General features: G+C 52.1%; 1 protein-coding gene across 3 annotated transcripts in view; it reads right to left on the bottom strand.

Moving 5' to 3' along the window:
* The window catches only part of MN1 (MN1 proto-oncogene, transcriptional regulator), a 42,148-nt gene that overhangs the window by 11,264 nt on the left and 14,136 nt on the right, over nucleotides 1-16,748 (bottom strand). For 2 of the 3 annotated variants that reach the window (XR_016444338.1, XR_016444339.1), the window contains exon 2: nucleotides 84-11,475. The exons of the other annotated variant lie outside the window; for it this stretch is intronic. The gene's annotated coding sequence lies outside the window, so the exon portion shown is untranslated. The remainder of the gene's footprint in view (nucleotides 1-83; nucleotides 11,476-16,748) is intronic. 3 annotated transcript variants of the gene reach the window in all.

Below are 16,748 nucleotides of genomic sequence, written 5' to 3' on the forward strand. Positions count from 1 at the left end.
TTTGCTGCCACGAGAAGCTCAGCGTGCAGGTGGGCCTGTCTACAAATGCCTGGACGAGCAGGCGACGGCGACGGAAGAGCTACCTGCAGATACTTGCTCAAATGCTGGAGACGCTGAGGTCCGACTGCTCACACCCGTGTGCCGGCTTCCAGCGAACGCTAGTGACCAGGAGTCATCCCGGCTGCAACTTCTAGGCAAACGTTTCTAAACAGCCGCTGAAATGGAGAGCGAGAGAGCGGCTTCTTACATTTCACACACCACGGCGGTGACGCAGGCACGAGGCCAACCCTTCCCTGTGGTGTTTCCCTGCAACTAAGAGCTGTGTTTTCAGGATCACCGACCCAGCGCAAGCCGATGGCTGCATCGTTGCTTTAAACATGCTCTGGGTTCGAGCAGGAGACTTAGGAGGGAGTTCATTTTTGCTCAAGGGAGATCCAGGGCAAGGCGACCTAGCAAGCATCGGCCCTGGGCAGCTCTCCGCAACCCGATGACAAGCCCTTCAAACCAAAACCAAGGCACCCGGGGGCTCACAGGAGAGACTTCCCCCAGCCTCCCCCCTAGAAGCCCAAAACAGGCGCCCAGGAGGCTGCTCATCGCGGCTGCTCCCCTTCCCGAGGGTCGTCCCCGGCGGAGGCTTTTGCACCCTGCGAGTACACGAGGTAACGGGAAGGCAAACCAGCACGGACGAGGCTTCGTGCCCCTTAGCAGGACAAGCCACAAGCCACGTGCACCTGCTCACGCAGCGCGAGGCCAAGCTGCGACTGCCTGGTTCACGCCAGCGAACTCGCCATCCCTTCCAGGCATGGCGTCACGCCCGCCCTTTCACGCCTTGCACCCGCGCGTGCCCTCTCACTAACGAGAGGCTTATGACCCAAGCACCTTCCAGGCACTTGGTTGACCCCAGCAGGCACCACGTCAACTCAGCCCCCATTAAAACGTCCTCGCCTGATCAGCGCGGACGCACCGCGCACGTCCCGTCCCCAGGCAGGGGTCGGGCGAGCCGGCGGAGGGCAGGGACCAGCAGCCCGGGGACGCGGGAGGTTTCCGGCCCAGTCAAAGAACACAACGGAGACAGGAGGCGGGGAGGAGACGAGGGCAGCCCTGGCCGGCGGTCCACTCGCCATGTCAGCGCCACTGCCAGATTGAAGCGACAAACAGGAGGGGAGATCCCCGGGCCGGTGCCCGCCTCGGGGCTCGTCCCTCTCACTCCCTCACCGGCTCTGACACAGCCCCGGCTCCTGCTCCCTGGCTGCCCATCGCCCCGCGCAGCGTGGGCCCGGCCTGCCGCAGCCCGCCCTCAATGACCAGCTGAGCGTGAAGCTCTTGGACGGCTACTGATCTCGTCAAGGCTAAATCAGTTGATTTGGCTCCACGTCCCGTATTCCCCGATCAGAGATCCGTTTCCCCCGACCATCCCGAAACTACTCTTCCAGGCCACGTTAATAGGCTGCTGTTCGTTTTGAGCACATTAAGTAGGGCCGAGCCACCATAAGAGGGAATAGATTTGAGTAACGATCTCTTACGAGGCTACAAACCTACATATAGCGTTTAAAATGATTCCCTCAGGACAAGATGTTTTTCACCAAATCTCCCGCGTGACAGTTTGACATATTGGTTCAGGCACATTGCTCTGCATTTGTGCACACTCCGGCATCATCCCTTCCAGTTTTTGAGAGAAATAAGGTCTGAAAACATTTCATGTTCCTCCCCGCCCTGGATCTAGTCTCTGCAGGTCAATTTGCTCTTCAAATGGGAGCACTTGTGTTGAGAAACAAACAAGCTACTTAGCTGCTCGCTAAGGCAGCACTGATGAAGCGCTGGGAGCTTGTCTGGCGCGCCAGGAGGATATGCAAACATTTATTTTTCACTTGCGTCCGTACACACAAAGAAAGGTGTCACGCGCCGTTTCTTTTAGCCAACCCGCCCCGCTCTGCGGGCAGTCTCGCTCCCGGCCCCCCAGCGCCGGCACACGTCGGACTGTCCATCTGTCCCGACGGCGAAGTCCCCGTGCAGCGCCGAGCGCTCTCCGGGCACCTCGTAGGCAGCGCACACCCGCCGCCGGCCCTCACTTCCCGTTGTGGTTTTCACCCCTTGTTTCTGCGCAACACTGGCCTCTTCTTTAAAGCCCACGAGAAAGGGGCGCGTGGCACGTTCCCGCGCTCGCCCGCCGCCGAGCGGATGCAGCCGAAGGAAAAGACCGAGCCGGTCTGGCGGCTCCGCGGGGCGGACACGGCCTGTCCGCGGCTCGCGATGACGTGCACGGTTTCAGCAGGGAGTCGCCCCTTTGCTGCACGCACAGACCTCCTGAACTCCAGGGCATCGCCCGCATCTCGGCCATTAACTTTTCAAGAAGTCATTTGGCTCAGCCAGCCCCTGGATTTATTACAGGCATCAAGCCTAAGAATTTTTATAACCAGGCGACTGACACAGTAAAAGTTTTTTCTCACAACGGCCGTCGGGCTGCTCGGTAAAAGTTCAGCGCGCAGCAAAACTGCCCCGTCCTGCTCATCTACCTGCAACGCCAGACCACGAGCTTTGCTCGTGAAAGCATCCGACTTTGCCTCGCGCAGAAGAGACGTCACTCGCGTAGAAGGGGAAAGTGAGAAGCCAGGGCTGCCACTGCTCGCCCAGCTGGGAACCCAGCCCATATACCCTTAATGTTGAGCCAATGCCCACCCTTCTTCCTCAGCCGTCAGCTTTGGCAAGTGTCCCCTAATCTTCAAAGCTTCTTCCTCCCCGGACAGGATGATTAATTGGAGGTGCCTGCCGCTCTAAAGGGAGCGTGTGTCAGAGCATGTTGCAAAGATGTTTGCTTTGCTTTCAGTGGTCTCCGAGCTGGCAAGGGGCTCCGCCGACGCCCGCCGCTTGCACACAGGTTAGATAAAGGCGAGCAAAGGCTTGCTGCAAAAGGGTGTCTCCATTTTATTCTTTGCTCCTTCCACTTGTGTCCACCAGGGACAGCCGCGGGAGGAGCAAAGAGGCCCTGGGGGTGTGGCAGGGTTAATGGCCGGACACCACCTTCCTCACCAGCATCGTGAGCACGCTGCAGCCGTGAGCAGGCAGGGAGGCATGTGGGGCTCTTGCATGCGCTCGACTTGCTAACGTGGCCCCAATCCGGTGCTGGCGGTCACCTCCCCGAGCAGAGAAATGACCGACTGGGGGACTGGCAGAGGCAGCACTGAGCTCAGAGTGCAGCGTGACCTTGAGTTGGAAGCAGGGGAGAAAGGACTGGTGCCCTTTAGAGGACTGCAGGGGTGGGGAGGACAGGCCTGCGCCCCACTCCCCAGGTACACGGCCCCTACAGGAAAGGACAACAGGCAGCTTTGAAATGGGCTCCACTTTTCTGGGCTCCTCCACTTCATCCCTTCAGCTGAACACATCACCCCTCAGCCCAGGGGCTGGCTTGGAGCACGCCGGTCACTTCACACGCTTGTGCCTGCCCGCCTGCTTGCAAGTTCGTGAACCGGAAACGGCACCGCCGGGCCGGACAGGACCGAGGACCCCGCTCCACAGCTCCCACCGGATGCTGCCGGGACAGCTCACGCTGCGTCGCGGCTCCGGTCCCGCCGCGCTCCCGGGCAGGCGAGTCACGGTCATGTCCACCAGCGACTCGCAAACAACAGGCTCTGCGCGTTATCTAACCAGACCCGCTCTCGCATGCGCAACCAGCAGCCCATCCCCGTGGAACTGGTCTATATTGGTTTCACGGACAGAGAGGTCTCATGTGGGGCTATTACCAGGTCATGACCCCCTCTTCCCAAAGCCCACCTGCAAACACCAAGCTGCAAACCCCAAGCCACTTTTGCAAGATCCAACAGAAAGCCCGTGGTGGTTTAGGAATTCAGTGCAGCCGATGCCGCTGTATCCTGCCACTTGGGAAGCCACGAAACCCACTGGGAGCACCAAGTGCTTGTCCAATGCCTGAGCGTGCCAAAACCAGGCAATAAAGAAAGATCTCTCTCATGACTCATGGTGGGTGGGCGGCGTGCACAAACACTGTGCAGACACGGTCCACGGAGGAAGAGTCATGCCCACAAAACCCCTGCCGGCCCACTGCGATGCTGCCCCTCGCACGGAGGTGACGAGCTCTCGGAGCTGCGCGGCCGCCCTGGGAAGCGCGCCGCGTTCCCACCGACCTCCCGCTCGGAGCGGCAGCTCTGCACGCTCGGCAGCGCGCTCCCCCATCCCCGCCGGTCTGCGCGAGGAGCTGACGTCTGTCAGGAGAGGCCCGCAGAGGGTCTCCCCCCAAACCGTTCTTGCTTGGGGAACGCAGAGAAGGAAACCCAGGCCAGGCCGCATAGCTGCTTGGCAGCGAGCCCGTGGCTGTGGCCCACCCTCCCACCTTCTCGCAGCTGCATCCTAAACCGGTGGCGGGGAGAGGAAGCGTTATAAGCTCTCCGGGAAAGCAGATTAGAGCCAGGGCGTTACGGGGGGCTCTGCATTCGGTATGCAGAGGAGAGCCCCGTTGCAGAAGGGCATGCTGGCTCGTGGGTCAGGTATTCTCCAGGTTGCTAGCTGACTTCACTCAGTTGCCTTTTAAGTACTTTAATCTCCTTTTATTTATTTTTTTATTGCAAGCAGCCACTCACATACCCCGGGAGGAGCTGAGAATTGCTGGCTCTTGCACCCAATGTTTTTAATTTGGCCTCACACATGTGGGTGGCTCCCAGCAAGTGATGCCCCATGCCGGTGCCATCCCACAAAGATCCCCCTTTGCAAAAAAAATAAAAGAAATAAGAAAGAAAAAGAAATCAGGGCAGGATTTTGACCCCACAAAAGCCCCAAGGAATGGTTAAATCTTGGTTCACGTCACTGAAACCTGCTCCTGGGCACCGCTCAGTAAGATTTCAGGACAGGGCAAAATTGCAAGAAACCGTGCTTACGTGCACGGCTTTAAATTGCCACCCTGACATTTAGCAAGAACCCGAGCCTATTAATGATGACTAATGCCTGCAATTTCTATACACTTGACTCTACTTCACAGCCCCTTTCCTCCCCCAAGAGCCACCTACCGACCGGTCCCCAATAATGCAACAGCCTCAAAAGCCTGTTCTTAGTTGCCGAGAAGCTTTAAGCAGCCTTAAAGAAGAGGTCTTGGGAAAGGAGCACTGGCCTGAAAACAGACCGTATTGATTCGCCTGCTGTTTTCCGGTTATAAAGTCGCCTTTAAATGTATATTAAATAATGAAAAACAGGTCCAATACTGGCTCGTGAACATGGGTCTGCAGGCAAAATGTGGACATAACCATTCGCATCAACCACAATACGGTAACCGAAAGAGCAATATTTACTTTAGCAGTCAGTTCACTCCATAACCAGTCGTATCATTTCAGCGAGCTTTGCTGCAGCTCATTTCATCTCGAGGACGCCCAGGTCAGAAGTACTAATATTACTTTCAGTCTAATGTGGGTTCAGTGCGCAGAACCAGCTTCCAAAAATAGCATTAAAATGCCCACTCGCACTGGCAAGGGAAGTGGGTGTATAAATGGAGTTTGTAAAAGCAACAAATAGATGGTGATTAGGCACAGAGAGAGAAACGTGTAAATCCCAGCTCCCTCTCTCCACATCCCTGAAACAGCTTCTACATAATTGCTGGAAACGCACCGAAATGACAACACTAAGGAGGCGATTTAAACCCTACATATTACATTTTAAAACATCTATTTTCCTTAAATGAACTGAAAACACAGTGAAAGGAAAAAGACTCCCTTCACGGGCCTTTGTTTGAGGTTGCCTAGTTTTAGGGTACAAAATGAAAACGAGCTCACGTTAAACTTAGTACAAAAACGATTCACATCCCTACCCCACCTCCCCCTCCCGTGGGACCGTGCGCCTCGTGCTCAGAAGGGATGGGTCCGGGGGGCTGAATTTTGAAAGGGGAATTTGGTACTTGATTCCCACTAAAATCAGTGCAAGGGAAGCACCTAAATGCTTTCAGAGATTTAAAAGTACCGTCTGCCCTAAGTGTGGCAGCAAGCACTGCTTAGTAGCTGATGACCCCTGACCACAAGCCGTTTCCCGTGTTTTGGGCTTTCCCTTCAGGCCCTGCCTCGTCTCCGAGTCCTCCCCAGTCCTGGCTGGTAGGTGCCTCTGCTGTAGCTATAATTCACAATTACGAAGGACTGCAGTACACAACTGCCACAGGCAAAGTCAATAGCTCCCACGGGCCTCGCACGTCTCCGGCTATGGCACACGCTAGGACTCTGGGTTATACCTCACCAGCGCAAGGGAAATGGTGGAAATACAACCACAGTTCCCAACGGGGGTCTTGTACCCGAGAGGAAACCACACCTGGCATCTTGGCCTGCTTTGTCCCATTTGTTCTTCAGGATTACCTGGAAACATCTGCCAGGGACACGCGGTTGGGTGCACAAGGAGCAGTCTAGACAAGGAGTCCCTTGCAAGCCGTCTCCCCTAAAATCAGAAGGAGGTCAATCCATTTCCACGGATGGCAGGACAAGGAGCAATGGGCTCGCGTTGCAGCACGGGAGGCTTAGGTTGGATATTAGGACAAGGAGGGTGGCGAAGCACTGGGACAAGGTTACCCAAAGAGGTTGTGGAGTCTCCGTCCTTGGAGGTTTTTAAAGGCCGGCTGAACAAACCCTTGGCCAGGATGATGTAGCTGGGGCTGGTCCTGCTTGGAGCAGGGGGCTGGACTAGATGTGACCTCCGGCACTCCCTTCAACCCTCGCTGTCTAGGATTTCACCACTCAGCAAGGCACAGACAAAATGGCATTGCACACGCAAGCACCCCTGCACAATGGACAGCAGGGCAGGCAGACAGGTGCTGGCCACCCATGTGCAAGGAACAGGGGCAGGAGGGGAACAACTCATTCCTCTGGACCAGAAACGCTTTCACAATGCACTTACTGATCATTTTGCTCTCACGTATTTCTAGCTACATAAGGAGTCAGACATCCAAAAGCAGCACCCCACCAGGCCCTGTGAAGAAGCCCAAGTCCTCCCCACCAAACACTGCTTCATCTTGCAACCTCCACTAAAATGGACAGGAAGGGGCGGTGAGGTAGCAAATGCTCTGCCAGCTGATGAAGGTTACAGCAGGCTTGGACTTCAGATTTTTATACAAAATCTGGAGAGAGAAAAAGAAACTATCAGATAGAAACACACAGCTGTGTGAGAGGGGGCTGGGGACAAGAAAAATCCACTGGAAAAAAGATGCAACTAGATTTGTTCACCAAGTCCAAAGGTTTTGCTGTTGAGAGGATGAATATAAGCATATTTTCCCCTCCAAGAGCCGGGTCACCGCAGTCTTCACTCAGCTCTCAGAATAAGCAAAGTGGTGGGAGCAGACAGCTGTTATAGAGAGAAATCTCTGCGTAGACGAACTCGGAGAGCTGCATTTTTTCCTCAAACGCTCATCCCTTGAACCAAAACCAACTCTAAGGTTTCAAAACCCAGCACATCAGGCAGTTGGCCGGTAGACCGTACTGGGACGGTCTCCTCTCCTGTCAACCCAAAAGCGAGAGCACTGCTCCTCCCAGCTCTCCTCCAGGCCAGCTGGCCTTTGCTTTTCCACAAAATCTCCAAAAATAATTTCGAAGATAAAACTAACTGACGACAAGCAGCTCTTCTGGTGCTGGGAACCGACAGCTCTGCACTCCCGCTCTCAGGAAATCCAGCGCCCCCAGAGCACTGACCTACACAGCCGCGGCAGGAGAAGACACAGAGCGGAGGACCACTGGGCACCGCGGTGCCACGGCATCCCCCAAAACATGACCCCAGCAGCCGCATAGTGGCTGGCAGCTTTCACAGGGGGCCAGGTGGGAGCAACGACATTTCCTTTCTGTCCCGGAGGCTCTCGTCTTTTTGCAGTGCATATCAAGCAGGGCTTGCACTTGGACAGCTTCTCGGCTCTCTGCGGTCTGGCTAACCCCACTGCACACAAAGCTGTGTTTGGGGGCTGGTGTCTGCTTGTCACTCATGTGCACGGCCTATTGAGCAACAAACAAAGATCCGGGGCTGTTTGGTTTGAGCACAGCTCGCATATTTGAATACTGAAATCAACTTCCGCACCTCGCCCCGAAGTCGCATCTGGAATCCCAGACGGCCCCGGGAGACGCAACGGGCCCACGCTCAAGCAGCAGAGCCCGTAAGCTGCTCCAGCCCCGCATGAGAAGGGCTGCAGACATGTGCTTTTATGGCACTCATTATGAAGGTCAAGACAAACCCCCCGCAACTACAGGGCTGAATGTCTGCTGCACTCCCCCTGCGTCTCAGGGCTGACCCCAACCCATTCTCCTTGCACTTGCAGATGCACACCCCCGCGGCAGAATTACCTTCCAGGCAGAGCCAAGTGACACCTTTTCTTGGCTGCACCAACACAAGGGAAAGGGGCAAGGAAAGACTTGCGCAGCAAAGGCTATGTGGAAAGACCTTTCGGTGAGAAATGCAGGGGAGGCTGGAAATAGGGAACACGCCTCTCCCAGCACACGTCCGGGCATGGGGCACAGCCTCAGCCACCGCTCTTGCAGCCCACTCTCTTCGCACGGCAGGGAGATGCTACCCTGAACTGCAGCAGCGGGGCCCAAGCTTTCGTGGGTGTGAATAACACACTTAGCACACAAGCGCTATCACGGACTGCACCATGTGAGCCAGCACATTCGAGGAGCTCTGTAGCCCTGTGCCTGGCCAACAAGGCATGTGTGCACACACTAACTCAGCCCATGTGTGCAAGAGGGCACAGCCTAAAGCTAGCATCACAGAAGTCATTAACTACATAATGGCAAGCTCGAGACTTTGGAAAGGGGTTCATACACGAGCGTGTCTCCTGACATCCCCTTCCCCCCAGGCCCTCTGCCCCACACTAGTCACTTCACACCCTCTCGTTTATCATTTTCCCTTCAAAAATGCCTGTTGGCTGAAGACAGGCGAGTTGCCAGCCTCCGCGCTGCCAAACCACTCGAAAAGGTGTCAGGCACGAAAGGAGAAAGTGCCTAAATCACAGGGGCAACACAGCCCCCCGTCCACACCCCTCACCTCTCCCAGCAGCTCCCACGGGGCCAGGCCGGTGGTTCCAGAGCTCCCAGTACCACCAGCACCATCCTAGGCAAGACGGCATGGGTCAGCGCGGCACCAGTACAGGGGCAAGGATCCCAAGAGCGGTCAGGGCTGGAGCGGCCACAGACTTCCACAGCACCAGGACGTCACCCAAGGGAATTTACTGACCACCAAGGGCTACGTGAAATCGGTGCCTGCTCAGCTTACCCGAAGCGTTTGGGTGATAAAACAGCTACGATTTCCCCAGAAAGGGAAGGGGGTGCTGTGGCCCCTGCACCAAGCACTCCCCAGGGACCCGCCACCTCACTCCCTCGCGAACGGCTAGGCTGTCTGCATCTGAGCCGGGACAATGCACGGCGTGCTGGTGGGACACAAAGGCAGAAGACCCACCATGGACCTGCACGCCGTTTGCAACGGGGTTCGTGCATCGGCTTCATTTATTATTGTTCGGTGTGCTGTGCCACCGCTCCAAGAGCCGTTCTGAAAAGTCCTGCTTTGCTTTTCATGGCGTGCGTGGGGCTGTTCACACGGCCAGGCACAAAGAAATCCCATGCCCTTCCGCCCCGGAACAGCAGCACAGCAGCTTCCCTCCCCGAGCACAGGACCCAGGCAGTCGCATCTTCTCAGGGGGGCCAATCTGAGGCTGCAACAAGAAGCTGGATGAACTCAGCACCACTTCATCGTTTGCACCTGTCCAGAAAACCCTGGACCCGAAGCTATCCTAAGAGGTTATGGCTGCTAAACACATTCTTGAGGTCCCCGTGGGCAGGGAGGCAGCTGTGCTGGAAAGAGTTAACCTTCCCGGGAACACAGCTCGGGTTTCTCAGAAAGTCGGAGACTGCAGCTGAAGCCGGTCGGCCGACTGCTCCCCTGCCTGCCTGCAGCCTGACCCCTGACATTTCCACTCTGCTTCTCGCTGGCGTAGAAAACTTAACCATACACAAGCAAACAGGCGGGAGGACGGAGAGGTGGGGACAGGAGGAGGAGTAAGGGGAGATCGCTCAGATTTCCTCCGAGAGCAACTGGCAGCACATTTCGGTGAGGGGCTGTGGCTTATCAGGAAAACTTGCATCTACAGCGAGGCCTTTTTGTTTAATTATTCTCCAAAGGACCCCTTCCCCTGTGCGCGCGTTTACAGACAGCCCTTCTGAGCGCTTCGCTCGACTCCTGGGAGTACAAAACCCCGTTCAAAAACATCACCGGGTCTCAGCGCCGGCACGACAAACATGTTCAGCAAGATGCAAGGGACAAGCCCCATTCAGAGGTCATTTCCCAGTGTTGTTGCATTTATGCCCATGAAGCAGCATCCGGGTTACAACAAGGAACGATGCAGCGCCGGGACAGGCAGGCTGGAGCGTGGCTCGCTTGCCACTGCTGCTGCAAGGGCTGTTCCTGGACGGCCACCCGCCGATCCCGCCCGAAAGCGCTCAGGGTCCACCCCTGTCCAGGAGGGAAGGCACCTCAAGCAGTGGCAGACCTGGGCCGCCGGCGTGCCCACGAACCGGGAACGCCACGTGTCGGTAAATCCTTGGGGCGTTTGTTGAATTTGCAATCTTGACGACATCTGAAGGGGTTTTCCAACCACCCCTACCTCCTCCCCACTCCCAGGGTCCAATATGAAGCTCACCCTGGTGAAGGAGGACACATTTAAGGCGCAAAGTGAGAACATCCGCAGAACCAGCAGGTCTCTCGCCCCCAGGCCTGGCACCGCTTCTCACCGCTGATGTGAAGGGGCGAGAAGAGAGCCGGGTCCCCTAGGACCACTCAATCCACAGCCCCTCTGCCGAGATGGTGAAGAGGACTACAATTAATGCCAGCCCCTGCAGTGGCTTGTAATGCGCATGCTCAGCTACCGGGACCCAGACTGACCACCGCTGTCCCCCATGTAAACCAACAGCCAGGCTCCAGAGAGAAATGAATCTGGTCACCGCTGACCTGGACTGGGTTTGAAGTGACCATCCAAAGGAGAAAGACAACCAAAGACAACGAGAGTTGGAAAGACCTCAGGAGGTCACATCTAGTCCAAGCCCAACTACATCACCCCAGCCAAACCTCTAGTTTGAACCTTGGCAGGTGCGCCTGCGCCAGTCCCACGGGCCTGCCGGGTAACGCAGGACACGCTAAAAAGGCGAACAGGTCTGAGCCACAGTTTGAGCCTGGTCAGGAAATGGGAAAAACAAATTTCACAAACATTTTTGAAATTTCAAATCTATTTTAGTTTTACAGAGTTGGGGACGTAACCATTTGGATTTTTTCCCCCCAAAGTTTTTACAAAACTTTTTCAGGATTTTTGTAACTGTGGGTTGTCCTCCTCTCTCTCTGTCTTCTTTTCTTTTTTCCCCTATTTGGGCTCGAATCCAATTCAACAAAGAGCTTCCAGGATTGAATTGTGCAGGGTTTCCTAATCATTGTCTCTTCTCCTTTTTTCAAGGCTGCTTTTTCAAACCTTCACCAACTCTGGAAAAACAACAGCGCACCAAAGGGAAAAATTAATCTGTTCTCCCCCTTTCTGTGCCTCTGATTGCAACCAAACCAGTGGCAGAAATCTAGACTTCCCTCCCCCCACGCTCTTGCACTCTGATGCTTTCAAAAACTTCTCTGCAGTTGAAGTTCGTGGTAGAATTACAAAGATTCATTTTCCTCTTGACATGCTATCATGTCTCCAAAGTGACAAAAGTTTTGAAAAGCAACAGAATGTAAAAAAAAAAGTGGGCGGGAACCCCTTGCATCCTCTGCACTGCCATGAGAATGGAAATGGCAAACAAAAAATGCAAAATGTCAATAAAATAAGAGGGGAAGTAACAGAGTGAATCATGTTTTGTTTTAAAAAAAAATCCTGAAAAGGAAGAAAATAAAAAATAAAAAATGTAATTGTTCTGAATAAAATTTTTCCACGCGCTCATTTTTTTGGGGGGGGGGGGAGGGGGGAGAGAGGAGGAGTTGAAAAGCTTCAGCAATGTCTACTAGAAATCGGGGGATGAATATAACACATTGGAAAGAAAAGACAGGCCACTACACCATCACGGTTACAGCTGTGCGCCACGTCAAGAGAAACCAGTGGTAGAGCAAGTCATTGGAAAGATTTCTCCCGCGAGAGCTGACCGTTAGGTAGGCGGCTTCCTGCGCCCACCAGGTCCACCCACGACCAGCGCCGAGCCGCTGACGAAGGACGGGGCCACGACACGAAAGGGAGGAAGCACGCATGTGCTGAGCGGGGACGAGCTGCGCGAGCCAGGCCTGGCAGCTGCCCTTCAGCCTGAAAATCCTTGCGGGAACGTCTCCCATCAGGTGATCACGCTGGCCCTGGCACAACGATTGGGCTGACGTAGGAGGGCTGACAGTAGCCCAATCGTTTGACCGGCTACCGGCCAGGAAGCAACTGTTGTTTTGGCTTTTTTTTGCACTACTCCATCTTTTAGGATGTCCTAATTGTAAGATGGCTGCACACGGACTAGACACATGAATTTATGGGCTGAATGAGGTGCTATTTATTGAGGTCTGTATTCAAACATTGGCATATTCGCACCCACTTTTACCCTGGCTAGCACAGGAGGGGCTCAACACCAACTGGGACCGTGACGCATTATCCTAACACAAATATTAACTCAAAATAATAGCAGCAACGTTACGGTATGCGTCAGACTTTACCTACTCTCCAATGCTAGAAGTGAGCAAGCAGCAAGAACGATCATTCACAAATATTTAGTTATGGGAGTCATTTTGGTCCTGTCATTTTTGTGACTGTTGTCCAAAAAAACCCCAAGAATCAGTACCTCATTATCAAACATCTGCGAAGAGCAAGCGTTTAACTGAAATGTTTAAATTCACATGATCTGCTTCACTGAATTGCATATTTGATTATAAAATTCAATCCTGATTTGTGATCCACCCTACACCAGCTCGGCAAATCACACAAAGTGACTGACACGTTGGGAATTCTGCCTTTGAATACACAATTGATCTCCCATGCTGTATTAGCTCATTACGTAAGAAACGTTTCTCTTCCCTGGTAGGGAGGCTTCACCCCGCGCTGCGAAGTGCAGACACGAGTCAACAACCAAACGTGCAACGAGCACCTTGCCGCTGAGACGGAAGTCTTCCAGGGAGGGAACAGGCCTGACACTGTTCACCAAGAGAGCACACGAACTGAAAAAAATCAAAAAAGTGCTTGCAATTTACCGTCTGCAGGAAAATTATTATTTGCTAAACAAGCTTGAAAATAAATTTTAAATAAAGTACTCAATAATTTTTAAATTGGTTTGCTAGCAGTTTGCAAACAGGAGTTGAAGGGGGGGATACTTCACTGTTTCTTCTTTGCAATTAGCTCTAGCATATAGCAAACCAGTCAGCTAGATGACTCCACAAGTATTTCAATTTCCATCTTTTTCAGGTGGTGAAGGATGAATCACAAGGACCAAGAAACGGTTGAATAGACAGCTATACGCAGCAAGGATTTTTATTTAATTTATATTTCTAATGCATGCTGAATTTTGCTTCCCGCTGGGTTTGAAGATAGTCGTAAGGTTTTGAATACGGCACTTTTGTCCCCTCAGTTAAGGGCGTTACATTTTGGAAAGCTGCAGAGGGGTCTTTAGCGATCACCAGAACTTCGTCTTTTTATTCCGTTTGCCTGTGAAACGTGCCTAGAGGATGACTGTGCGTCCTCTGCCCGCTACAGCACTGAGCTCAGCCAGATGACAGATGCTCAGGACTATTTTAAAAATCTTTAAATTCTTGGGGAATCTACAGTTTAAAACAACGAACAACTCTGAATAAATCTGGCCACTGCTTCCCCACCACGCTTTGGGGCTAACCCGCTGAAGTCCACAGGAATGGTACTCCTAATTTTAACAGGAGCAGGAGCAGGTTTTTTGAATGCAAGTGAGGAAACAAAAACAGGGCACGGAAGTTAACCGTCTCCCGCTGCAGAGCCCCTTTCCAGACAGACGTATTTTCTAAATAGCATCAAGGGCACAAACGCCTCAGCGGCTGATCTGCATCGCAGCGAAACGCTGCAAAGGGCAGCCTGTGTTCTGCAGAAGAACAACGTCCTTTGGCTCCATTTAGTGTTTTGGAGAAAATCTGCGGTAAAGAGAAAGCCACCTGAAGACAGACTTCTCCCAAAAGACACAGCAAGGGGCCTCTAAAAGGTACCGTCTAAGTAGATGTGCATTTTATGAGAAGCCTGAGACTCTCAAGGTATGTGGTCTCCTTCAGCATCCTGAATGCACGCTACACATCATTCGTGTGTCGATGGTTCGGATCAGAAAACAGCCAACCATTTTTTATTTTTTTTTAATAAACAGGTGGGTTTGGAGTTGGGTTTTTTCTTTTTGTTGTGTTTGGTTTTGCAGGCCTGAGCAGCAAAAATCTGCTTGAACCTTGTCCTTTTCCTATAGTATAGCTTTTATCTCAATTGTTATAGTAAAACCCTTTTATTAAAGAGGAAACAGTTGAAAGCGCAAATATAAGGTTTAATTTTCTGTTGCCCGAGACAGGTTGTTTATGACCATAGCATGCTTGCTGGAAAGGCTATTATAACCCAAATGTGCTTGCTTGTCTTATGAATACCTCTATCAATGGAAGAATGACCATTACTCACTCATATCAGGGAACTGTTCCTTTTAATCCAAGGAAAAGCTGTCAGAGGGAAGAAAAAATACCTTGGCTTTCACATGCACTGGCTAATGACCCATGACTGCATGAAGCTAGAGTCAATGACAGCAGCACATTGGGGCCTGGTTGTGATATAATTGCCCTAAAAAGAAAACAGCAAGATAATGCTAACACTGCAGAGGGAGAGGAATTATTGCCATCCACGAGTAGGGTGCGTGTACCTCTGAACTGTGCAAAGTCTCCAGCCAGCGAGGATAACCCCGCACTCATTTCCTGCTCCAGGCCGTGCCTCACAGGGCAGCCTAGTGACCAGAAAGACGGGTGGGACGTGCTGCCCTGACCCACTTGGCACCGAAGCCGCTACCGTGACCCTTCATGGAAAGTGCCGGCCGTGCGGTACTCCAAGAAACGAGAGCAGCCGCGCCGTGAACCCCAGGACGGCTCCGCGGCAGCTTTCGTTCTCCCTGCCCACGGGGCTTTGTAGCACCCCCAGCCCAGCACGCCGTGCTTTTCCACCGGGTATTTCTTTGCTTCCAGGGGAAAAGCTGTTTGTTAAGAAATCATTTCAGAGATGCTTAAAAACATTCAAAGAAATGGTTCTGGGTACTATTGTCACAAAACGTTCGCTCACAGTCGCATATAATGATGCATTCAAGGGAACCATCTGTGCTGTGGGTTTATTAAAATGATGGATTATTTCCCAACACCCTCACAGGGGAAACTCGGCGGAGACCACAAAGTAGCCATCTAACCTTTGGCTTTGGTAGTTCTCTCTCTCGTAGTATTTCTTGCAAAAATGACTCAGTAAGTGACATATTAGTGTCTGCCTTGCTTTGCGACCGTGAGCTGAGAGCTCATAACCGAGGCAGGCAGAACACAATTGACATCCAGAGCATTCAGTCGAAAGGAACAAATCAAAATGTGGAATTTCATGTATAAGAAATAGCCAGCAACTTACATCCAGGAGACGGAAAGAAGAATCGAACCCGTATCTGGGTCCAAAGGTGCAGTTTTCAAACACGCATAGAGTTTGCACAAAGTTCCAAATTATTCTGAAGTAACAGCCTCTTCAGCAAGATTTAACTAGCAAAAAAAAAAAAAAAAACCACTGCAGAAAACTGGGACACCAGTTTGGTCGGGATAAAGGCAGATCCATTTTGCTCAAAAATTTTAAATGAAACACTCCTGTTTTGGAAAGAATTTCATTAGGATAAAAATATAATATGAAAGTACCCATTTAGAACAAATGTGCTATTAATTCTTAGCACTGTGTGTGGAAGGGAAAATTGCATTTTTATCTAAATGGTTTTTCTGCATAACCCATTTACAGTATTCTCTTACAGCTCAGTAATGGGCCCTTCTCACATTACTATTTGGGCCAGAGCACGGTGGAAAGCAGGAGCAGTCTTCAAAAACATTAAAGCAACCCCAATTTGGAGTGACTTTCCCCACAACTGGGAAGGAAAAGGAGAGCACATTTTAAATGATGGTGGAGTGAGAACAGGAGAGCACACTCCCATTGACTCTATCAGCTTTCAAATCATTTTTGGTAGTTTCTTTTAGAGACCCGAAGCAAGAACAGCTGCTGCTGAACACCATGTAGCTACCCAATAGGATCCAAAACCACCGTGGCGTGGCGCTACCACGTTGGAAACGATACAGGTAGTTTCCAGCCTCCAGGAGTTACCATCACACCCAAAAAAAAGAACAACCGGGTTTTAAATCATAAACCAGTCCCTGCCCTCCCATTAAAACCAGTTTATTCAATCTGAATGTGAATATAAGCAATGCAAGTTGAAACAAGTAACTCTGGGTTCAGTATTATGACCTTTTTCATATATATTAAAAAAAAAAAAAAAGCAGTAGGAATGTGCTCCATGGAGAAGGTCAAAGGGATCCCAGAACGAAACAGGCCTACGAGACGGGTTTTGTCCGAATAGGCATGCACGTAAAATCAACACCACATTTTAAGTTCTAGACTGTATAACGCAATGTCCCACATATGAGCAAAATACAGATGTAGTGCACCCGAATAAAAGTATAATTATCACCCAAAAAACCAACCCAACCACCTCCTTAGCATTGTTCACTTGACAATTCTCATCTCCAGATTT

Source organism: Crocodylus siamensis, chromosome 9 (assembly GCF_052110815.1).
Source record: "Crocodylus siamensis isolate JL-2025a chromosome 9, ASM5211081v1, whole genome shotgun sequence".
Classification (NCBI taxonomy): Eukaryota; Metazoa; Chordata; order Crocodylia; family Crocodylidae; genus Crocodylus; species Crocodylus siamensis.